The sequence below is a fragment of the Chelonoidis abingdonii genome, chromosome 1 (genome assembly GCF_003597395.2).
Source record: "Chelonoidis abingdonii isolate Lonesome George chromosome 1, CheloAbing_2.0, whole genome shotgun sequence".
NCBI lineage: Eukaryota > Metazoa > Chordata > Testudines > Testudinidae > Chelonoidis > Chelonoidis abingdonii.
Window position 1 is genome coordinate 298,438,950 of NC_133769.1, and position 25,200 is coordinate 298,464,149.

The 25,200-nt window shown below is 38.7% G+C and overlaps 1 protein-coding gene across 5 annotated transcripts in view; it reads left to right on the forward strand.

Annotated features, from left to right (window-relative positions):
• The window catches only part of PCDH9 (protocadherin 9), a 956,435-nt gene that overhangs the window by 8,676 nt on the left and 922,559 nt on the right, over positions 1 to 25,200 (forward strand). The window contains exons 3-4 of one of the 5 annotated variants that reach the window (XR_012655013.1): positions 11,527 to 14,234; positions 14,550 to 16,201. The exons of the other annotated variants lie outside the window; for them this stretch is intronic. The gene's annotated coding sequence lies outside the window, so the exon portion shown is untranslated. Of the gene's footprint in view, positions 1 to 11,526; positions 14,235 to 14,549; positions 16,202 to 25,200 lie in introns of those variants that run through there. 5 annotated transcript variants of the gene reach the window in all.

Genomic DNA, 25,200 nt, shown 5'->3' on the forward strand with positions numbered 1-25,200 from the left:
AAGTCAATGGATGTAAGCACAGGATCAGAGGTAGTCATCTGCTTAAATGTTGTCCCAAGTAGGGATGGACTACAGTACATGCTTAAGTACTTTTCTGCATCTGGGCCAAAATTAAACCCATTCAGAAATGTGTACAATTCCACTGAATTCAATCAAGGTAAACAAGCACTGACTTTGACCATACATTTTCAAGCACTCAAAAGACAGAAAATACAAAAATTTAAGGTTCTAATAGTAAACTTAACTTACAGATTACTCATATTGCATATTCAAGTATATATTTAACTGCATAACAGTAATGCAACATATTCTGTGGGACCAATTCTTTGCTCCTTATTCAGTCAATGGGAGTTTTGCCTGAGTATGGAGTGAATATGAAGAATGAAGGCTCAGTATTATGAGTGAAGATCACGTAAGCTTGCTCTGTCAAATGTAATTTTTGGCATTTTTTGACTTTGGTGTGTTTAAAATTGTAACCTGAAGCTCTTATATTCAGTTTCTCTATTTTTTAATGAAAAAAAAGATTAAAACATTAATGCTTCTAATGTGTTCTTCCACAGTTGCAAAATTGAAAGTGTGCGCAACTGTGGTAATCCACAGTGAAATAGCAGTACAGAATTTTTCATAGCTTGTAAAGATTACCAATTCATATTCATAGCATTGCATAGTCCCATAAATAGTATTGTTCTTAGTGGCAATTTTTTACTGCAGATGCGCAAAGTTGCATTTTCTATCAACTATAATTTCATTGTTTCAATTATTTATGCTTATGGTTATTTTATTTTTACATGTTAGCCTGGACATTAGTCCATGGGGAGGACTAGCCACTGAGAGAACTTCAACATATAAAATACAGCTGTTTTTGAGTTATGTATGTCTTAAAAAAACTGGAAATGCAGAAAAAGTACAGTATGTTTTTCCACCTTTGCATAGCTCAAAAATAGGATAACACATTTTGCTCAAATGGCTAAAGAAATTTATCTTTGAGCTTAGACTAAGCATGGAAAATTTCAGCTGAAAGGGAGAGTTTTTCAGCAGTTAAGAGCATGTGAAAACTCATGGTTATAATGGAAATCTGAACATAACCCTAAGCTATAATACTGTTTTCAGTTGTGGCACTGTAAATGCTAACCTATAATAAGGAACATTTTGTGTATACAGTTACATACGTTAAAAGCCTAGCAAGTTTCCTTTCTCTTTAAATCGGTTTTCCATGCACACAGTTTTTGTCTGAATCACTGCAGTCTGTTCTCACCTGGATGTGCAATGCCTAACTTTCGTAAATGCTAATAAGAATCACATCACACACAGTAGAGAGAATAGGATCCTAAGAGTTTAATGCTATTGAAGTTTTGTGATACTGTTCTTTTGGGTTTAGGGACAAGAAGGGATCTTTCTAGTTACCATTTCAGATTTTCATTTCCAAAGAATCTATTCTTCTAGGAAAACCATATCAGCCACACTTTATTGACAGCAATTTTATTGTAGCTAGAGGCTTTACAGTAAGCTGTTTATTGCTGTTCCCTAACTCAGTTGACAGCAATTGGGGAATTAATTTTCTTGCCCCTGGTGTGCTTTCTTGGATATAAACAACAGATGTTAAAGATATGAAAACAGTGACCCATTTACATTGACAACTCTTTAAGTACACAGTTTACCTATGTGGATTATGCAGAAGTTCATATTGGAGCAGAAAACAAACACATACAAAATTTAATGTGAGGGAATGCTAAATAATAGGTAAAATTGCTCCATGGATGCTATACTATATATTTTCACATTAGAGTTGTTTATCCATATATCAAGCATGTAATACACTGACACATATTTCATATATACATATATACGCACACACACACGCACATGTATCAGTATATCTACACACACACACACACACACACACACACACACACATATAGCTTTCATTTATGAAATTGCCTTCTCAGTTCAGTCGCATTGTGCCTGCTTACTGTGAGCCTCATCTGACCCATCTGGTATTCAACATACTGAATATAATGTACCAGTCAGAAAGCAGTATGTTCTGAAAAATCTAGCAATAGCCACAGATAGTATTTGGATTTACTTTGCACCTTCCATCTAAATAGATTCTAAAATCCTTTAAAACCTTTATTTATTCATTCACCTCTGAAGTGCAGTTCTCTCTGGTACTTCCTTTAGTGCAGGTGTTGATTAAATACAAACACAGAGGGAAAAAGTGAAACTAAATCATCAATATTCCCTGCTGCAGCCTTGGTTTTTCCTTTTAATTCACAGCCTGTAGTGGAACTTCTTGAGGATGATCTATAAAATCATATATGCCAGATATATCACTGGAGACAAGTTTTCTCTGATTTACATCCCACTCAATCCCATTAACAAGAAGGGTATTATCCAGGAGGATGTAAATCATGGAGGAATTTACCCCATATCTATAGTCATTGGCATATTTCTGTTAGAAAGCCACATGAAGACATAAAGGGCCAATATTTTTCTCTAGCCAGAAATCAGCAAGAAACTTAAGATTTGTCTCAGTTAAAGCATATGACTAGTCCTAACAGGGTTTAAGCTTGCTTAAGATTTAGCATCTTACAGAATTGTGACCTTAAGGGCTTGTCTACACACAAAAGTTGTACTGTGTTAACAATACCATTATAGTTTGAGTGGTATAACCCTCTTATTGTGGATGCAGTTATATCATTATAAATATGCATTAAACCAGTGTAATTTCTATATGTGAAGGGGAATAAGATAAATTGGGATAAGGCGCCTTTATAGTGATATAACTGTGTCCTGTACCAGAATAACTATTTTGGTTAAAAAAAACAAAAAACAAAAAAACATACCTCTAACCAAAATAGATTACTGGTACAAAAACTGTGTGCAGACTAGGCTCACACTGCATGGATGTAAGTCAGATAAACATAAGGCCCTTATCTCTTTATGTCTATTTCATATTGTTCTCATTAAAAAAATTGCACAGGGTGTAAATCATGGAAGAATTTGGCCCATTTTGTCAATTATCTCCACATTTTTAAAACAGCCTCAGTCTAACCTATGGTTTTGGGAGCACAATGAATTGTGAGTGAAAATACATTCAGTTGTTCGATTATCTGATTTGTAGGCATATCTAGGTAATTAGGTGTCTAAATGCTAGCAGGTTCACCTACAAAGATCGTGCCTATAATTTCCCCTTTCATTTTCTATTTCAACAGTTAGCAAGATTAGCAAGAATGAAAAGTTATTATAAAACCTCTGTGTATCTTTGTAGCGTTTCTGCTATCGTACCACATGAATTGTTCACCCTTTGTCAGATTATCTAGCCTTATTTCAAGTTGCCATGCAGTTGCTGTAGTTTTCTCTGAAGTCTCTTTGTAGTCATATCACATTTTGCAAAATACCACACTATATTTTGCATTAATAAAATCTCTGTGTCACTGTTGTAGTATTGTTTTAATTAGAATATGCATGCTCTGCCTACAGGAAGAACACAATGAGCTCTCATTTACATACACTGTTAATAGTAAGAATTAAAAATTTGAGGCCAAATCTTCAGCTGGGGTAAATCAGCATAACTCTACTGAAGTAAATGAAACTCTGCTGATTTACCCAAGCTGAGGATCTTGTCTGGTATTTTTGTTTTTACAAAAAACTACTGTGTCGGGGAATAAGTGATGTCGATATTAAATATCCAAAATATAAAATAACGCTGAGTAAAATAAATGTTGACTTGACTGAACTCCAGATTAATCCATTTTGAATTCAATCAAACACAGTGCAGAAATCAATCTATTTGTCTATCACCTTTATTGACTTCAGTGGGTTTTAGATAGCACCTGCAAACAGCAAAAAAGACAAAAAAAAAACAAAACAAAATAAATATTTCTGCTGACTTATGGATGGAAGGTGAGAAATACAGAATTTTATGTGTTCATTGAAATCAATTTGTAAGTTGCTCAGATCCTAGAAATGATAGGAATGTTTCAAGATGCCCAGATACCACTAAAATAGATCTGACTGTCTGTCCATCTATCCATGTATCTGTCTATGCATCTATCTAGAGTTTAATACTATTGTTGTTTTAACGTGCTAAGTGCAGTCTACTTTTGTTGAAGTCAATAAGAGTTGAAAGATATTATTTTGTAGAAAGTGTTCAGCATCTGCCAGTTTGAGGTATTTTTATTAATATTCGTAATTGTATGGTTTTTTGTGAATCAGTTCCTGAAAAATATATACAAATATTTTTCTATCAGTAATAATGGTTACTTGTTAGCCTTATATAGCGGTATTGTCCTTAAAATACAAATAAAACGCAAACAAAAATTCTTATTTCAGTTGTGAAAGAGATTTACCATCAGCCTGACCTGTTGTTGATTCATCCAGTTGGAGATCTGTATATTTATTTATTGACATTATTCAAACTTCTGGAAACAAAATAACTTTGGATATCTTTACTGTAGATGCCCATCTTGCTTATGATAGCTTTACATTCAGTGGCTTCATTAGAACTGTAAAGCACAGAAAGTAGGATACCTTCACATTTTGTACTGACTCCAATGTTGTGTATGAGTCTTTGGGCCTGATCCTTCAAGTCTTCTGTATATGTTAATTTCACCACTGCAGGTTCAAGCCAAAAACTCTTAGTGAAGTCAATAGTAACGCTTGTGGATCTGGCCCTCTGTTTATAAAAGTATATTTATGTCCATAGCGTGTATGTATAGAAACATGCACCCAGTACACAGTAACATTTGAAAAGCTCTTCCTTGCAATATGGGCCCAAACCAATGTCCCCTCGAGTCAATGGAAAGACTCCCATCGACTTGAATGGGCATTGGATGCAGTCCTATATGCAGTTAGTTCTCTTCCTGTAGCAAGTGCATTGGAATGCAAGTTATTTTGGTTTGCTGCCTTTGAACCAGGGAGTGAGCTTCCAATGTTTTGTCTAACTGTAGATGATTCCTTGATACAACATTTTATGAATTTACTATCACTATAAAAAGTGTTTTATAGCTTTCTGGTATATAACTAGTAGCTATTAGAAAAAAATACTATTCTGTTCAACTATTCAAGCCATTGTGTTAAAATATTTCCAGTATCTCTTTTTGTGCATGTGTCTGTAGCTGCCTGAATTTTCAGTTGCTTGTCAGTTGGGTTCACTTTAACCGTGTCAGAAATACAGGTCAAAATATCAGTAAAGTGTTGGTCTAGTTGGTAACAGGACTTGAAATTGCACTCAGGTTGTGACAACTGTATCCTGAAACATGCCTCACGCTGGAGTCTTCAGCATTCAGAGCAGCAGGAGGTAGACTGTGCACCAATAGTAAAGCTATAGTCGTCCCTATATTTTTAACAACTGCCAGATAAATAAATCAATTAATTAAATCTGCATCTGCCTAAGGGATAGTAGTAAACCTCACCTGTTGAAATGTAATCTCTCGTGTACAGGAGATGAACTTTTCTGTTTGAGGTTTCATCAGTTTTCATTTCAGAAAGCTGTTAAATCTGTCAAACATTTCAGACAGAAAAGAATGCCTGCCTTTTTAAAAAAAATGTATTTAGCTTTTGTTTGCTACAAGAGCACAGGGCTGTCAATCACCAGAAATGCAGAGTGAGACAGGATAGACATGTTGCCATGATTGGCAAACTCCCTTTTTCTGCCTGAAACCAAGATTAGTTAAAAATGGCAGTGCCTGATTATGACCTGGCTTTCCTGTGAAAGTAGATGAGAGGTGTGGATATGGCCAAGGGAAGCCACTTAAATATGCTCTGGTACAGTTGTTCTGGTCTCCTGGAGGCATCCTTTTGAAAGGGGTGGTTCAGTCTATGGGGTTTGTGCAGCTGTAGCTGAGCAGCATTGTAGAGCATTCTGAACTGGCTGTTCATTTAAGCTGTTCATCTATCATGGATCTGTTTTTGCATCCTTAACCATTATGTGAATGAGATGTGAACGTACTTGCTTTGTTTTCTTTTTGTGTGTATGTGTGTGTGGTATTGATGCATTAAAGTTTACCTCATGCAGTCCATCACATTTAGAGTGATGGAGTGAGATCATTTCTACATGGATTGCCTAGCAGTCATGATGCATAGTATGGCAAAGGTGCGTCAAGGGCTTTTGGAAAGCTACTTAAATGCCATAAAAAGTACTTTCCTTTATCCACTTCTCTTGAGCTGGCTGTTTTGGATGCCCTCTGTCATTAGAAGGATCAAATAATAATAGTGTGTTGGTGTGGTCAGCTTTGTGTGACCTCATTAAAAATCAGTGCACTGGTTTCTGTCATGTGATTCCTCAAAGCTGTATATTGCAGACAAAGAAACTGCCAAGTTACTAATTGGTTTTCAGTAGATTTTAATAACTGCTGCACTTCTTGCTGTGATTGTATCCTTTGCTTCTTGTTGTGATGGTATCAAAGCTATCTGAACATCTCCAAATTTTACTATTACCCAACTTTGCTAATGTGTAGGTTTGGCCTTCTTCTATGCTTTAGCAGTTGATTAAGAAATACTTTAATCCCTTGCAGGGTATTGAGAAACTAATGGCTTGTGTAGTATTTTAGTCTTTAAGCTTCCATTGTAAATGGTATGAAAAATTGAGTCACTTGGCTGATGCTTAAATATATCTTTCCCTTTTACTAAATTATTGTCACTATCATTTCTTGTTTCTCTTTTTAATACTCAGAAAATGAAATCTGGAGATATTTATTTTTGTAGGAAGTGTGCATGCACATATTAGAAATCTGAGATTTCCCCCCAAATGCATATTATCAGAGAAATGATTCACCGATGATTTTCTGTATGATCTGTTATTGCACAGTGAACTCAAAAGCATAGACTGTAGTAAGTACTTTAAAGGAACTAAGTGGCTTCTTTAAAATTTGAATAACAGAATGCTTTTGGAGGAATGTTTTTTATAGAATGTTGATAATGTGAAGTAACATGCTTTCTAATCTAGATATTTGCTTGTACTTGTTCCTACATTAGTTTTTTTTTGTTTTTTTTTTAAATCAGATTAAATAGAGTGATTTAGAGATGCTAATGAAAGTCATAGGAAAAAGACAGAGAACCCAGCCCTGCAATACTTATTCTGGAAAAACTCCCATTGAAGTTTGCACAACTGGGCTGAGAGAATGAGGGAGAGGAGAGAGAAACTAAGGCCTAAAAATACTCATCATTCGTGGGTGTCTCCATTTTCAGGTGCCCAGCTTAAGATAACTTGATATTGATTTCCAGAGGTGCTAAGTGGTTGCTGCTCCCCTTAGTTGCATTTGGAATTGTGGGTGCTAAAAGTCAGACTTCTATGATTCTCAAGTTGTACTCCAAAATTTGAGGTATTCCTAAAGTAGTGGACAGACACAGTTGAAAATGTAGTGTTAATTAGATTAACAGAGACTGTTAATTGTGAACAGTCATATATGCTTATTTTAAAATTGATGAAACCTGATTCACTTGTAACCTAAATCTGATATGAACCCTGTGACCTCTTCTAGGTATAATAGCCCACTAACAAAGGCAGGCTACTAGTATGATCTGGTAAGGTAATTTCCATGAATCACTTTCTTTCTGAGTATTTAGGACCTAAAATGTATGCCAGAAATGTGTAGATTTTGGAGTTTAAAATGTTGCCCTTTTTGGAGAGCTATGAAATATTTATTTTGAAGTAGCCTGCTGGAATCCATTGGCTAGTTATGTAGACATACTATATTTGTGATAGTTGAGGCAGGCACACAAAATACCTCATTAATGTCTTTTGGGCAGACTCTGTTGATACCACACTGGCAGAGGGCAACATCCACGTTAGGTCTGGTGTCTTGCTGAGATTTATGAAAGAGGATTGATTCAGAAAACAAACAAGCAAACAAAAATATAAACAACCACAAAGCTGGCCCGTACAAATTGAATTTCAGTAAGTGGACAGTACTTGAATTCAACAGTTTGCAAGGAAGATTGGGATGAAATCTGAAAACACTTGTGAAACCATACGGCTGTCATTTGGCTAAAAACTCAGTGTGGATGTCTGAACTTTCAGGAAACAGAATAGGTCTGTTACTAAGAAAGCTGGCAGTGCTTATATTATACACAGGATGATACTGACTCTTGAGTCTGCATGTTTAAAACAGTATGTTGAGTACTTTTAATAGTACAGCTTCATAAGATCCCTCATGGGTCTCTTTGTATATGGCGCTCATCACAGATGGCAACAAAATGGACTTACCTTGTCTGGAGCTGATTTCTGATGTCCGTCTGTGTCATAAGCAATTCTTGCATTTGGAACTTAGGTCAAGTAAACCTTTCAGTCTGTGAATCAACTTAGAAGGAAATGACTCGCATTGGAAACTATTTCTATGTTTGGTAACATTTACTTGCTGCTCTTGCGCCATTCTAGGTATTTTGTTAATGCTCTCACATTTTGGGCCAAGTGTAAGCCTGGTGTAAGAATGTGCAAGCCTGGTGTACAGAAGCCCATATTCAAAGAGTCCCTAGCTACCATAGAGCCTGTGTAGCCAACTCCCTACGTCCCCCAGTATAGGTGATGATTCTAGGTTTGGCAACTCGATGATTGCACAAAACCGAACACCCTGCCCTTCCCTATGGCTCAGCCCCTGCCACGGGGACTCAGCATGCTGACCCTGCCCCGAGCGCTGGTTCCACAGCTCCCATTTGTTGGGAACCATGGCCAATGAGAGCTCCGGTGGCGGTGACTGGGCGCAGCACACAGAGCTGCCTGGCTGTGCCTCCACTAGGAGCCAGAGGGAAATCCGTCCACTTCTTGGAGCTGCGTGGAGCCAGGTAGGGAGTCTGCTTTAACCCCACTGTGCTGCTGACTGGACTTTTAACAGATCAGTCAGCAGTGCTGACTGGAGCCTCCACGGTCCCTTTTTGACTGTGAGTTCCAGTCAAAAAACAGATGCTTGGCAACTCTAGATGATTCGGGAGCAGGAGGAGAGGGCATGTCTGGAGTTCTATTTCTGCTGCTGATGACATTTGTAATCTGTCAGTTGTTACTGGTAGACTTCTCTTTGGGAACCATAGCCAGTGAGCATAGTGTAAAGCAGCCTCAAGACTGCGCTCCATTATGCCAGGGCTGAAGGTAAACCAATCTCAGAATCAGGCAACTGCTCTGGGTACTTTGTGGTTTTCACCAAAGCAGCACCCAGCAGATACTGGTCCCAGCTGAGAATCCAGGCCAAGGTATCTAGGGCAGTTCTTTTGAAAGGCCTAAATTAATCATATTCCTTTTTAAACAATTGAAATTAATTCTGTCCTAATTTTCAAAGCTGTAAAGGTTTTTTGCCTGTTGTGATTTCTTAGTGGGCTTTCATTACTTTTGCACCTATACAGTTTCACAGATAATGACAGGCCCTCAAAACCTGCAGAACATTGCATGTAACATTGCTTCCGCAACTATTTACCACTTCATTAGCTTTTTCAATAGTGAAGATAAGTTAGCATTTTGTCATGAAATTTGAATTGCCAACTTGTCTGACTGAATCACATGAACCAAGGCATAATCACTCTCACAAAGTACGTTAATGCTTGTACAAGCAGATGCAATCCCCTAAGAAAAGAAAATTTGTGTGGGGTGTTTTTTGTGATGGTGAAGCCAATTTTTTTTGACATTTTCTCCAGCAAATTTTGCTGCTTTGCAGAATATCTGAAAATACAATGGGAGACATTTAGTTCTTGTCTAAGTGGGAGCAAATCAACTGACTGCAATAAACTTGATCAGAGCTACATTTGTCCATACAGTTCACATGTTACACTTTAAATATAATTGAACCACCGGACAGTTTCAGTGTGCTTTTTGTCTTAAAGTTATCAGGCCAGATTCTCACTAAGGACTTTTTACATCACAGGAAAGTGTGCACAACTGTGATCAATACCCACTATACGGCATCTTTATACTGCATCTTTATACTGCCAAGTGGTGGTGAAGTGGAAGTTGGCTATGACTTTGCTACAGAAAAACGGTATGGTTTTATACTGTGGTAGCCATCTTAAAATAAAATTGTAATGGAGATGGACACTGTGGTTTTTAACCTGTGTGTAACCAGTTGAGGTTAACACTAGGAGTGTAGTACTGGGGTCACCTAGCTACACTGAGGACTTTAACCATCAGTAGCTCTATCACATTAGATATCTCAATGTAAAAAATACCCCCTTTTTTCCCCATGAAGACAAAGCCTTAATGTAAATAAAAATCAGGCCTGATACTATTAAGGCAGACTTTCACTGAATTTGGTCCCATGGTTCATGGAGTGAAATAACATTACTTTTAGGTTATCAAATTTCTCCCCAGTGACACTAGTGGCAGAACCCCTTAAAACTCCTGCCAGGTTCTCAGCACCATTTGTTACACTACTGGTATGTTTCTCATATCAGCTTCAATGTCAATGCCATACTTCTGCAAACTATTAATTGTTGTGTCAGTGATTATCGTTCCATTCAGTGAAGATAACTCATTGAACCCAAACAAATGCAATAATCTCTAATTTCACTAACAGAAGTAACTACTCATAGCCTTTCTCTTTTACACCCATAGCTTTTCGCATTTACACCGTCCAGAAGTTTTGCAGTTTTGACTTCTATCAAAGTTTTTTAAAGTTTGGTGATGGTTAGAAAAATCACGGTAAAAATAGCATCATTTTCCTCAAGAGATCTATTCCTTTGTGTACATTGAGAGTCTGTTCTGTTTGCCTTTTCTAAGAAACAAACAGGCAAACTGTTTATTGCTTTTAATTCTGTTAGCGCATCAGCACTGTGATGGCAGAGAGAAAGTTGTATCCTCTTCTGGCTCACGAATTGTCAACCACATTTTTAACAAAGATACAATTGCAAAATATTTATTACTGATCATTATGACTGAGTCAGAACAATCCTAGTTTGATTTGCAGTGTTAGCAGTTAGAGAGAGAAAAAAAACATTTTTCTGTAAATAAAGCCCTTTATTGCTTTTCAGTAACTCCAGCTCCAACACAGAACCCCATGATGCCATTCTGACCATCATTTTTTTTGGAGTATCACCACACTTCAAGGTGCTAGGCCCAATCTTGACCTCGCGCTTGAGATTCCAAGAATTAGAAGGGCCTGATCCAAAGCCTATTGATATCAGTGGGAGGCTTTCCATTAACCTGAATGGGATTTGGATAATGGAAAGACTCCCATTGATATCAATATGTTTTGAAACAGGACCTTTGGAAGGGCAGAATTTGGCCCACTGCACTAATCATTTTTGTGCTATTCAGCTTTGCTATCACTAACCAAAAGAAGGGTTGGATTTTTGCTTATCATGAAAACATCGGGACAAGACTTTCTTCACAGTTACAGAATGAAGGAGGCAAGCAGGTCAGAATAAATGTGTTGTTTTATACCTTGTGCTTCAACTTTTTCCTTTTATCTCTCTTGTATCTCTTTGAAAAAATTCCTTTACAATATCTTATCTCTTTGCTTTTGATCTACCTCATAGCCATTTTTTAAATGTAATTTCCACTTCTGAATATTCTTGGTAATTTGCTTGCCTCTTTATCCTCCACAGATGCTCCACCCATCTGAGGATCCTCTCCTTTATAACATCTTCGTTGCAAAACTGCCTACAAGACAGTGAATCTGGTTCACAGTCAGTACTTACTCAGCAGGAGACATTTCTCACTCACATTTGATACCTGCTGGCTGCTGCTTTCAATTATGCCCTATACTGGAGAGCAGAACTGTTGAAGTAACGGAATCAATGATGTAATCAAACTAGTTAAAATGCTAGCAGGGTAGGTACAGGGTTCTGGACATTGTCTAATTCCTGCCATAAGCAAAATAGTGACAAGTCCTGCTATTGTTTTGTTGCTTTCTTAGATGGCAAAAAACTAGACATTTGTTTATTATATTGTGAAACCACATCCTGGGATATTGTTGAATCTGCCCTGCAGCTAATTATCAGACCACTGTAGGTAATGAAAATAACCTTTCCTTTCCACTAGGAATATAGCATTGATCAAGTAGATGCATTATTTTTGTGCGTTCCTGGTCCTGTAGTACGTATGGATTTATTTGATATGAATTAATGGTGCTGTTTCCCAGAATTTGGGTATTGGTATTTTACGAGAGGAAGGGGCATTTCATACATTGCATCTTGGCACTGAGAATGACCAGAGACAGTGGGCCTGATTCACATTTACACTAAGACTATTTAACAATGCTCTGGTTGTGGAAAGGGGCCTTAAATTGGGTATTAACACAATGTACCCTGGGCCTAATTCTGGTCTCACACTGGTTTTCCACTAATGCAATTCTAGTTATATCACTGATGTTATCCTCTGTGGCAGAGCAGAATCAGACCCATAGCCTCTATGCAGTTGTCCTCTTCCTCTTTCTCACACACCCCACAGCACACATTATATGGGAGGAAAGTTCTACAGCCCTGGAGCCCTCAGAATCACCAACATACATTTTCCCCCTTTGGACTGTGTTACTGCCATCCTTCTCCTGCTAAGGCTGCCTGGATGGCAGTCCCTTGGGCACTCTTGAGTGGTTGCTGTTTATTAATGTGAGGTATTATGTCTCTTTGAATAGCAAGAATGCAAGAAAAGAAGGCTAAGTCCTTCTCCGTATGGCAGTTCAGAGCAGGACCAGTAGGCTGGCCATTTGATGCTATTGTAATAATATCTTCATTTCAGTGCTGTATCTAACATGTAGCTCTGTCTTCTGTTTTGATCATTTTATCATGAGGTTTTCCAAGTATTACATACGGCCTTTAAAAGCTAGAGCTCAAATCCCACTCTGAAGAAGCATGTGGTATCAGAGGACTAACAGTAATAAAAATCTAAGTAGTGGTGTGATTAACTAGAGGTGACCTGCAGTATAGTGAGTAGTTATAAAGGCATTGTAATAATCTCTGATGTTACATGCCACTTGTTGTCATGCTCTACATTTTTCCTCTTACACATCTCCTGCATGCAATTTCCACTTGAGATTCATTTTAATGTATCCTTAATATGTTCCTTAACATGTTAATGGCACTTGGATGTCTTAAGAAAAGAGGGCCAGTGCCAAAACTATGGAAGACTCTTTAACCAATATACTAGTTTAAATAATTCAGCACTCATAGTTTTAAGACCCAAAGGCATTTTTACCTGTGTAGATGTAAAAATTAGATGCATGTTCGGGGAGATCACTACTGTCAGACTTTAATCTTAAGGACATAAAGAAGCTGTACACTTAATACAAGCTTGTACTGTTTGAAATAGATGCCATGATTTTCTGATCATGTGTGAGAACAGAATTTCAAGTTTAGTGTAGGAGACCTGTGGTAATTTAAGGTTGTGTAACAAAACAGTGACATCCATTATTTTAAATCCAAGGCCATCAGAATTTCAAATTATGCTTCTCCCACTTACTGTGGCAATGTACTTCAGAGGAAACTTTAGAGAAATTACTTACTTGACTCTTAGGGCAAGTATACACTACAGCACTACATTGGTGCAGCTGCACCGACGCAATTGTGCCAATGTTGCGCATCTGGTGAAGACGCGCTATGCTGACAGGAGAGCAGTCTCCCGTTGGCATAATTACTCCATCTCTGCGAGAGACAGAAACTATGTCATCGGAGAGTGTCTCCTGCCAACATAGCGCCGGTGTGGACAGCACTTAGGTCACTGTAACTTGTGTTGCTCAGGGGGTGCCTTTTTCACACCTCTGAGTGATATAAGTTATATCGACTTAAGTGGTATTGTAGACCGGCCCTTAGAAAAACACCATCAAGAAGAACTTGGCTTGTCCCTTGTCTGGATTGGAGTAGCCATTCTGATATGTTAACCTGAAGACAAAGAGCCAAATCATGGAGTGCTTACTCAGGCGAAACACCCATTTGCATCATTTAGAGTTTTGCTTCAGTAAGGACTGTTTTCCCAGAATCACTGAGTTCCTTGGACAAACTATTTTGACTCTGATCTAGTAAAGCAGAGCAAGCTCCTTCATCTGGCACATTAAATGGAAGCTCTGCTAGAAGCAGAAATGTAGTATTTTGCCTTTGCATTTCAATTGAGTCAGAATTTATTATTTTAAGCTTAGGTGATAAGCATCTTCAAGCAATGTAACATCATTTACAAAGCCAGGTGACAGATCGCTTAAATACAAGGATACAGTTAGGCATGTGGATTCTGTTAATGACGACAAAAATAAATGAATGTCATATGCAAGCTTCCCTGTCAGTTCTTTCAGAGTAACTCATTTCTGACTTGCAGCACTCCTCCTGTTGGAGTTTGGGATCTTTCTTTGGGCTGGTCTACACTACGGGGAAAAATTGATCTTAGATACGCAACTTCAGCTACGTGAATAACGTAGCTGAAGTCGAATATCTAAGATCGGATTACTCATCCGTCCTCACCGCGCGGGATCGATGTCCGTGGCTCCCCCTGTCAATTCCGGAACTCCGTTGGGGTTGGTGGAGTTCCGGAATCGATATAAGTGCGCTCGGGGATCGATATGTCGCATCTAGATGAGACACGATATATCGATCCCCGAGCAATCGATTGTAACCCGCCGATACGGCGGGTAGTGTAGACGTAGCCTCTGACACAGAAAATCTTTTATGCAAATTTGCATAGTGGGCAAGCATCCAAGAGAAAATAGTTAAAAGTCTAAACCCACTTCCACTTTTGACCAGATTTAGATTTGAACCAGAGTGGCTAATGTTGAAAGACATGTATAGCACTGTGCAAGTAGGACCTCTCACACACAGTTTTTCTTAAAAGTCCCAGGTACTTATTGTCTTCTCACGTACTGCATTGATTTCAGTGGAATTACTCATGATTTATACCAGTGTGAGAAGAGCAAGAATTAGACTCATGATTTCTAAAAGAAGCAGGGGATTTTTTCCGCTTGCACTCAGGCTTGTGATAAATTCTTAGATTTGTGCCAAAAAATATGAAAAGAAGTCACCAACTGTTCTGCAGCTCTTTCGGCAATTATCACTGAACACACACCATGGTTCAAAATGCCATGAGCACAAAGAACCGCAGAAAGCAAAATCTATGTAAATTGCAAACAAACAAGTGATGCAAACACTAATAGTACTTGGTTAATACATATTGATTGTAAAATCTAAACAACATTTCCGTAATCCAATAAATGTTTCGATTTATATAATAAATGATTGGAGGGTTCATGAAAACAGAATGTTTGGAAATGAATTTCTCTCTGAGCAGTATTGAATATATTCTATTTATGGACCCATAATATTTGTTAAAGAGCTCAGTGAAACCAGTGGACATAACAGGGTGGGCATTAGGCTGAGATCATAACAGCAGCTCCATGCTTTGGTTGCTGTGAGAGTCACAAGAAGAAATAGATAATGTTGAATAGGAAGTGAGAAATACTGTAATCTGATGATTTGGTATTTTGGCAGAGTTCTTTTTCTTACTATCAAAGCAGATATTTAATACTGTACTGAAAAACTTGCCATTGTTACTGTGACATTTTTGCTATCATTCATGGATTTGACAATACAAAGCAAAAACGTTTGTAGATCATGGGAAGCAGTAGAGGGCAGAAGGACTTGGACGCCTCCATTGAGTAGCTCAGTACTCTCCATCTTTAGGATGCAGTGTGATTGGCTGGAACAGTATGCCTGCACCAGGCCTCAAGTTGGAATCGGCATGTTCAGGGTGCCTGGAAGTAAAGGTGATTGCTTTCCCTGATAACTTTTTGCCCCTGATTTCCCATTGTTCCCCTGGGTCCACAGAGACTACGGGCTGGATTCTGCCATCTCTTGAAAACCAGCTTATGGGACGTTTGTGACTTTAGCACTTCTTATGCTGCAGTGGGCTTAAGCCCTCCTTCTGCTCTGGGGACTTCGGCTTCTCTGCATGTTTGCTAATGGCGGGGAGCATGATGGTACTCCCCCCTCTCCTTTGGGCTACTACTCACAGTTAGTTACCTTTGTTTTATTTCACAGAAAAATAAATGCTTACAGGCAAGACTCATTAACTTTGTGAAGTAAAACAAATGGGGACATAAGTAGTTCTCTGGTATCTCCTTTGATGCACATTGTTTCACCAGAAGATAACTACACTAGTTGATGAGGAGGGCTGGCGTAATGTTCAGCACAAACTTCTGTCTTCCATGTTTGAACACCAGCAGGAATCCCAGGCCTGATTCTGAGCACTTTTGTGCCTATGCAAATCAGGAGCAAATCTAGAGGAGAAATAGGGGTACACTGGTGTAAAACTGATAGATGAGAGAGGAGAATTGGGCCTTCTGGATAGAAGTGGAGGTTTTTTTAACCTGCTGTTTTCAGTATGTTAGTTTAATTTGCATCGTTCACAGAATTTCATCGATTTCTTGCACATTTGTCTTCTTCCTCAGTTATAGCTCCCTGCTTTTGCAGGAGGAATACATATAAATGAAAGTGTGTGCTCTTTAATAAGAAGTAGAAGTTTTTTACTAGGAGGGGCTGAGATTTGGCTTGAAGTGATAACTGCAATAAATAAGCTTCAGAGAAGTGAATCCTGCTTTTTTTGTTGCCATGGTGTTGTCACTGTGGGTGTTACTACTACGTGGAGTTCAGCGTGTAGGTGGCTTAGACAAAGGCTTGCTCAATAAAAGACGTTCTATGTAGATACAGCTGTAAATTATGCTCGAACCAGCATTGTGGACTTGCTAGCACACATTGCACTTTGCTGTGCCTACAGGGGCTATTATGACCTTAGATTAAGTCCATCCCCAAAGGAGGGCATCCTCAGGACACCACTACCCACTGCTGTCACTGTGCCAATTCCCTGCTGGATATCAGGCAGAGTGGAGGATTCAGGACACTTGCCCTGCTGCAGCTCCCTTCCAAACAGATTTAGTCAGTCTGCACTAGAGCTGGGTGAATAACTATTTCTATTCAGTGGCAGTTCTGAAAAAATAATGTTAATAATAATAATAAATATTGGCTTGAGTCAAAACAGATTTTTTTTGGAAATTCCTCACTATTTGGTCCTATTTCACTTGCTTTGATTTCAACGGGAGCCCAGTCATCTCAATGGAGCTTGGCCCACTATGTGTTCATTTTTTCACTAATTTTCTCCTTCCTATGCTTGCTCAAGATGCCCTCCATTCCTAGCATTTCCTCACATTCTTTCTGAGCCTGATAAGGATGCTTGCTTTATTTGTGTTTAATAATAATAATAATAATAATAAAGTTTCTGTTAGGAAGAATGACTGAAATGTGAATCTTCCAGACTAGGAAGATGCGTGCTGTGTATGCATAAGGGAGTGTGGTGGGGCACAGATGAGGAGTGATTGCTGGGGCAGTTAGGATGAAATTAGGGAATTTATATCTTTTAAAAGTATGGGCCCAATCATATTCCTCTGTAGATGCATGGAAGATATTCTGTAAGCCCAGAGAGTTGAATATATGTATGGGGGAGTCAGGGGAGGCAGTAGAGCTGATAAAGGAGGAGGAGGTTGAAGAAAGGGGTACATTCTGCCCCTGCTGGATCTGCAGAAATCAGGGTGGATGGATAATACAGCTCCAAGTTATCTTTCATGTAGGCCCCCCTCTGCAGTGAAAATCCCCTTTTAGGGTATCCCCAGGGCAAGCGCCGGCTGCAGAAGCCCTGATAGCACAGCTTCAAGAGGTACTAGGGAGTGGGAAGAAGGCATAGAACCTCTACATTGATGGCCTTCACCTTTGTCAGATCCTGCAGGTAACTGGTTTGTGATGGACTTTGTCACCTTTTCCATGGGAAAAACCCCAGTTTTTGCCCTATCACATCCCCACGACATGTCTCTGTAAGGATACCTTCTTCCAAACATGCCTGCATGAAGTTTTGCCAAGGGAGGAGGTAATCAGGATATCTTCTCCTAAGGCTCTCTAGACATCCTGGCACACATTCAGCCAGTCTGGGGATGGATACTTGACCTAACCATAGTGGCTGGATAATGCCATTATTCTAGAGAAGCATTTTTTTTTAGTGGGATCCCTGCAGCTTTGTCTAGAATTAATATTCCCATTTGCTTCTTGTCTCAACAAATACTCTTCATACAAAGTGCAGCATCTAATGTGCTCAGATTACCTAGACAACATGTTAAAATTACATTTGGATTAATAAAGGAGAATGATATATATTAACTTTGATCATTTTGTAAGATTATAAAAATACTGGAAGGTTAATGATGTCCCCTATCATCAAATAAATTGTGTTCACATTGTTTCCAGTAGACCCAGTTTAATTAAAAAATGTTTTAAAATTTGTTTTTTGTATTACAGATTAAAATAAACAATTCACTGTTTAAATGGCCCAGATAGCACAACATATAGCTTTTCACAGCAAATAACTACAGGATAGTATCAGAGGGGTAGCCGTGTTAGTCTGGATCTGTAAAAGCATCAAAGAATCCTGTGGCACTGTCGTAGCTTCCTACTCAGATTTGAACCTTAGCGTTTATAAACTGAGAAGCTAGCATGAACCCTTTAAGCTTAATTACCAGCTTAGATCTGATATCGCTGACACCAGCCAAGGATTCCAGGGCTTGGCTCCCTCTGGTCTCCCAAAACCTTCTCTGGGGGACCCCAAGACTCAGAAGCCCTGAGTCTTACCACAAGGGAAATAACCCCCCTCCCCTTGTCTTCTACTTTACTTCCGCCCCGGCTCCCCCCTCTGGGTTATCCATGGACGATACTGTACTTAACTCCTTAGACTTTTCAAAGCAGAGAGGACAATTCACCTTCCCGCTCCTCCTTCTGCCCCGGGCTGCACAGATTCACCCTCCGTAAATCTAACACAAAGAGGAATTTCCTTCCTTCGTTCCTTAGCCTAACCTCAGAGAAAACTCAAAAACAGGTTCTTAAAAAGAAAGAAAAAAACACTAAACATAGTCTCTGTATCAAGTTGACAACTCAGGGTTAATGCTAAAGAAAAATGAATAAACAAGCTTATTCAAAAAAGAAAGTGCAAAAATTTAAATTCCAGCAACTCACACATGTAAATCAAAACAATTAAAAACCTATATTGTTCTTATAACCATGTACTTACAACTAGGAAAAGCAAGAATAGAAGCTGAAGATAGAAAGATCCTCTTCATACCCGAGAGACAGACAAAAGACTCACACCCAAAACATTCCCTCCCTGAGCTTTGAAAAATCCGGTTTCCTGATTGGTCCTCTGGTCAGGTGTTTGGTTCCCTTCGTTAACCCTTTACAGGTAAAAGAAACATTAACCCTTAGCTATCTGTTTATGACAGGCACCTTATAGACTAACAGACATTTTGGAGCATGAGCTATATGATAATAACAAATGGGGAAACTGAGGCACAGTGCAGTGAGTGGCACAGTGTCACAAGGCAGGTCACTTTCAGAGCCAGGAATAGAATATAGCTTTTTATTAATATACAGAATGATGCACAATAAGTGCAATGAGCATTATGTAGAATAATTAATTGAATGAGGTGTACAATTGATGTTTTCATGAGGGAAAACTTAGCAAGGTGAGAGATGAGCATGCCAGCACTGGCAATTGCATCAGCAGTTTTTTGCATAGCACTGTCAGGGACAAGTATTCTAGAGACAAAGCTGTTTGATTAATCAAATCAATTTTCCACTGTAACAATGCAGAGAGGGTATGTCTGCCGGCAATCTAATTTGAAATCAAATGTTTATGGATTAATGAACACAAGACAATTGCTTCCAAGCTTCTTTTCAAACAAAAGATCTTAGGTCCTTAGAAACGTGGATAAGTAAAGAATCATTAGCCAGGGCTGGCAGTATAAATAGACCTCACTCCCGAAACAAACTCTCTTTACAACCAAAAAAAAAATGTCCTTGGGTTGTTATTTATTTGGTTAAACCGTAAGGTGGCATAAATAAGGGTAACTCCATGTATTTCAGTGAACCAGGCCCCTCAAGTTTAAAGGAAATAGGAAACTAATAGATGGTCTAACATTATAATTCAATAACATTGACTTCAATGGAACTGTGCCTTTTTACATCAGTGGAGGTTGTAAATCATAATCGCCTTCAAAAAAAGAAATCCAGGCCATGTTTTGGAATGACCCTTTTGCTAAAATATATTGGAAAATTCAGCCTCCCTTTTGTACTCTTACGTGAGGTTATTCATTACATTATCTTTAAGTTCCCCAAACAATTGGCTTATTATAAAAGGAAACATAATCCAGTTGACCATAAAAGAAACTTATTCTGCTTTTATAAGAAACATCTCTGAATTAATTCAGGTACCATTTTGTGTTCCCTTTGGTCCCTTTCTTCCCTAAGAAGACTATTTGCTTTGGTTTGATTCTAAATTGGTGGTATCTAAATACTCCCCATTGAGTTTAACAGTTAATTTTGCATATTAGAAAAAGAAATCTTTGCTCTGATGTTTTATGTCATCCCCATGGTGCCATAGACAAATAAGAAGCATACAGCTCTTATTGAGTCAAGAGAATAGTACAACTTCTCTGAAGAAAATTGGCTGGCTTTCACTCACTACATAAAAAATGGTCAGTTAAACACAGAAGCAGCTGGAAGTGAAAATCCTCCTATTGTCAAAGGTGAAAATTAAACTGCTTCCTGCTTTGACTTGCTCCTTCTCCCTCAAAGATTATTTTATCTTTATACTGTAATGTTTATACCACTGGTTAAGGCCAGCCTGTTTACGTGAGCTGCTTGGACTCAATTTTAAAAGCTTTCTTCACTTTGGGTAGCACTTGCTTTATGAGTAGTTTCATTGATTTCCATGCAAAATGTACCTGAGTCTCTGAGTTTAAGTTTTAAGACTGGTATTTTCAAAAGTGTTCCGTACTGGCCTATGTTTACTCCGTTTGAAGTCAGTAACTCAGCTATTGACTACTGACTCCAGTAACAGCAGAGAGGCCAATGCTGAGTGCTTTGGAAAATCCCTTCTAATGACTCCTTTGAGATGGCTTATGTAAGTGTCACTCAGTAAGTGTCACTCAGTATAAGGGTCACTCAGTATAAGGGTCACCGAATCAAGTTTTATGGGTTTTGTGCAGGACTTTATCTAAAAGTAAATGAGAACATTTTGAATGGACACTTCAGTGCAGGGTTTTTCAAACGGGTCGCCGCTTAGGTAGGGAAAGCCCTGGTGGGTTGGGGCCGGTGTGTTTACCTACCCTGTCCGCAGGTCTAACTGATCGCAGCTCCCACTGGCGGCGGATCACTGTTCCGGCCCAATGGGGGCTGCTGCTCTACTTATCCACATTTCTTCCAGCAGCTCCCATTGGCCCAGAGCAGCACTCTGTGGTCAGTGGGAGCTGCGATTGTCCGGACCTGCAGACGGGGCAGGTAAACACACCGGCCCGGCCCACCAGGGGCTTTCCCTACACAAGCGGCGACCCCTGTTTAAGAAACCCTGCTTTAGTAGGGGAAGAAATAGTTGCGAAAAGTTGGACAGAGAACATTACGTTTAAAATCTGTTCAACGAGTACTGCAACCTAAAATGTTGTCTGCAACTATGGAAAATATTGTTTTACAGTTTAAGTGATATGTTGCATTGGGACAAAACTCCTTGCATTGGCTACTCTACATTAAGCAACATTGTCTGCAGATCCCAAGCAATTGTTCTTGGCTTAGAACATTTCACTGAAAAATCATTTTCAGTGGTGTTTTAGCTATGGGTTGGTCCCAGGATATTAGAGAGACAAGGTGGTTGATGTAATATCTTTTATTGGGCAAACTTCTGCTAGTGAAAGAGACAAGCTTTCGATCTACACAGAGTTCCTCTTCAGATCTTCCAGCTACATTCAGCTCTTCTGGGAAGATCTAAAGAGGAGCTCTGTGTAGCTCAGAAGCTCGTCTCTTTCACCAACAGAATCTGGTCCAATAAACATATTACCTCATCCATCTTGTTTCTCTGTATCTCACATTGTTACTACTGCTTCTTTGTAATTTCAGAAGTTATGACAAATAATATCCATGACAAGGTGAATAAGATGAAATAACAATTGTCTCACAACACTATGCATATATAGAGCAATGTATAAGACAGTGTATAAGATGGAGCTAGGCTGTTCTCAGTGGTGGCAGATGACAGAAGAAGGAGCAATGATCTCAAGTTGCAGTGGGGGAGGTCTAGGTTGGATATTAGGAAAAAACATTTCACTAGGAGGGCAGTGAAGCACTGGAATAGGTTCCCTAGGGAGGGGGTGGAATCTCCATCCTTAGAGGTTTTTAAGGCCTGGCTTGACAAAGCCCTGATCTGGGATGATTTAGCTGGGGTTGGTCCTGCTTTGAGCAGGGGGTTGGACTAGATGACCTCCTGAGGTCTCTTCCAACCCTAATCTTCTATGATTCTATGACTATGAGACATGTAGGGAGCTTTGCATCAAGAGAGTGAGACAAAGTTATTTTATTACACCAGAAAATATGGCTTTGTACAACTTGCCCAGAGAACATCAACATATAGACAATATAGGAATGTGTTACCACAGAGTTCAGAGTCATTTTCAGTACTTTTAAGAAGACCAGCTTTACTTCTCTTTTGAGAGATCCCAAATTACTTTTCATCTTTATAATAAAAAAATTGTCTAGAGATCTTCAACTGGTGAAAATTGGCATAGCTCACTAAAGTGTTTGGTGCTACGCTGATTTACATCAGAGGAGGATCTCTTCTTATGAACGTTGGGAAAATTTAATTTTGTGGGATTAAAAGAAGGGTTCAGAACATTTTATGGCAATAAACTATGATATCGGCACTGTCCCACTTCCACTGAAGTTACTGGAAACATTTCCACTGGAGTCTTTGGATCAGATCCTAAGATATAACAGTTTGCAATTGTTTAGGAATGTCATTAGATCAAAGTGAGTTAAAAAACCAAAGGGCATAACAAGTTGTGAGCTTCCAGCCTCTGACTGAAACAGCTCACAGTATAAATTAGAAATAAAAAAGCTAGTGAGTCAGTGGATGGGATATGGAAGGATGAGGATTATAACAGCGAGAGAGCATGCAATATGTTCATAGTCATGTATGAATCTCATTTGCTACTGTTAGATTTTATTATTATTATTTTATTTATTTTATATTTAGTATTTGGTTTTTTATATAATGTGGTAAAGTTTGGGGCCGTGTGTGGAGGAGTTCAGGAAAGGAGCCAAATGGAACTTTGCTATCATACTACAAGGGCAGATCTTTCCAAACCTTTTGCACTTGACAGAATGTGTTTCAAGACAGTGCATGGTGCTAACATTTCCCCGGTGTAGCTAGGGCTTTGGCAGCCATGTGATTTTTTTTTTAAATTGTGCTAGACTAGAGAGATCTTTATCAAGAGCACAGATTTGTAGACTGGTTTACAATGATTATACCATGGCTTAGCCATGTCTACACTGACAAGAGAAACTAACCTACCACCTCATATTTGAATATGGCATTGGCTAACATAAGCTGCAAAGTAGACTGGGATGATCTGTTCAGAAGGACCCACATTACTTATCTGCACTTAAATATTTCTGCTAGAATCAGCACTGGATAGAAGTTTGTCTTTTGCCTGACATCTCTGTGCTGGTGAGCAGCATTTCTCAGTTGGATACAAACTCTCTAAATATATTTAGAAATGTATTATTTGTATACCCCCATTACCACAAGAGGCATCTGTAATAAGCCTCTTCTTCCCAAATCTGGACCTTAGCGTCCAAAATCTGGGTGCTTAGCATGAATCTCCAAGCTTAATTACCAGCTTGGATCTTATCTCGCTGCCACCAATCAGGATTCGGAGTACCTGATCAACTCTCCCGGGTCTCCCCAACCCTTTCCCTGGGGGGGACCCCCAAGACCCAGAAGCTCTGAGTCTACCGGCAAGGGAAATACTCCACTTCCCTTCCCCCTCCCTCTCCCACCCAGACTTTCCTCTCTGGGCTAACTTGAGAGAGCTGATGCAATCTCTTTACATCACAATACCAAGAAGCATGTCTCCTTATTCCACCAAGAGACAAACCCCAAATACAAGGAAACAGAGATGATCCTATCTCTCTTTTCCCCTCCCACCAACTCCGTGGTGCTGCCCTGAGCTACCTCGCGTAGACTTCTAACATCAAAGAGAATCCTTCCCTTGCTCCTTAAAACCTACCCAGATGAAAAACTCAACAAAGTCTAAAAAGAAAACTTTATATAAAAAGAAAGAAAACTTACTAGAATATAACTCTGCATCAAGATGAACAAATACAGGGCTATTGCTTATAAGAAAATATGAAAAGAGTCTGATTCACAAGATATCCAATTTAAAACATTCCACGCAAACTCCACACATGTTAAAACCAAAAAACATATAAAAGCCTATTGTTTGCTACCTTTGAGTTACACTGGGAAAGAAGGGTAGAGAAGCTGAGATAGAAAAAAAAGAAAGCTCTTCTCCTCATAAGCGAGAGAAAACAAACAGGCCGAACAAACCCAAAACCAGGACGTTCCTTCACTTTGAAAAATCCGGTTTCCTGATTGGTCCTCTGGTCAGGTGTTTGGTTCCATTTGTTAACCCTTTACAGGGAAAAGAAACATTAACCCTTAGCTATCTATTTATGACAGCATCTTGCTGTTTTATACAGTGTTTTGAATATGCCAGCCTTATGTTGCTGGTTTCTATACAGGCACTTTTTTATATGTGCTAAAATATTGCCACCTCATGTTAAGCTTCCAATATAATCCTTGAAACTGGTCATAAATAACGTTTACAGTGTTCCTATCAGTAATGAATGTGTTAAATATGGTTTAAGTTTGAATGGAGTAACATCAGATTTAAATATAATTCTGCATTGCAGAATTTTGTGCAGGTTAACCTCTGTGCATATTACAGAATAAAATAAACTAGCTCAGTGATCTGGAGATGGTGTACACTGTGCCCATGGGTGAATGAGATTGATTCTTGCAACAGTCTGCTAACAAACTTGTTTAGTGTGTGAAGTGCATGTAGATCATGTAATCAGATTCATGGCTGCTGTTCTTATTTAGGGCACAAGGTGTTGCAGATTTCTAGAAAATAGTAAAATACAATCTTAATTTAAAATATGAAAAAAGAAGAGCCATACGTAGGAGGTAAAATAAATCAACTTCAGACACCTAAGATATCAGAGGAACAATGCTTTTTAGTTTTCCTGTGTTTTGATCATTACCGTTTAGTTATTTTGAGGTTGATTTACTTATTTTTTTTTATTTATTTCAGAATTAAAATTCTAATAAGCTCTCATATGTGGAAGGGAAAGTTTTTACCTAATTAAAAAATGCTGTTA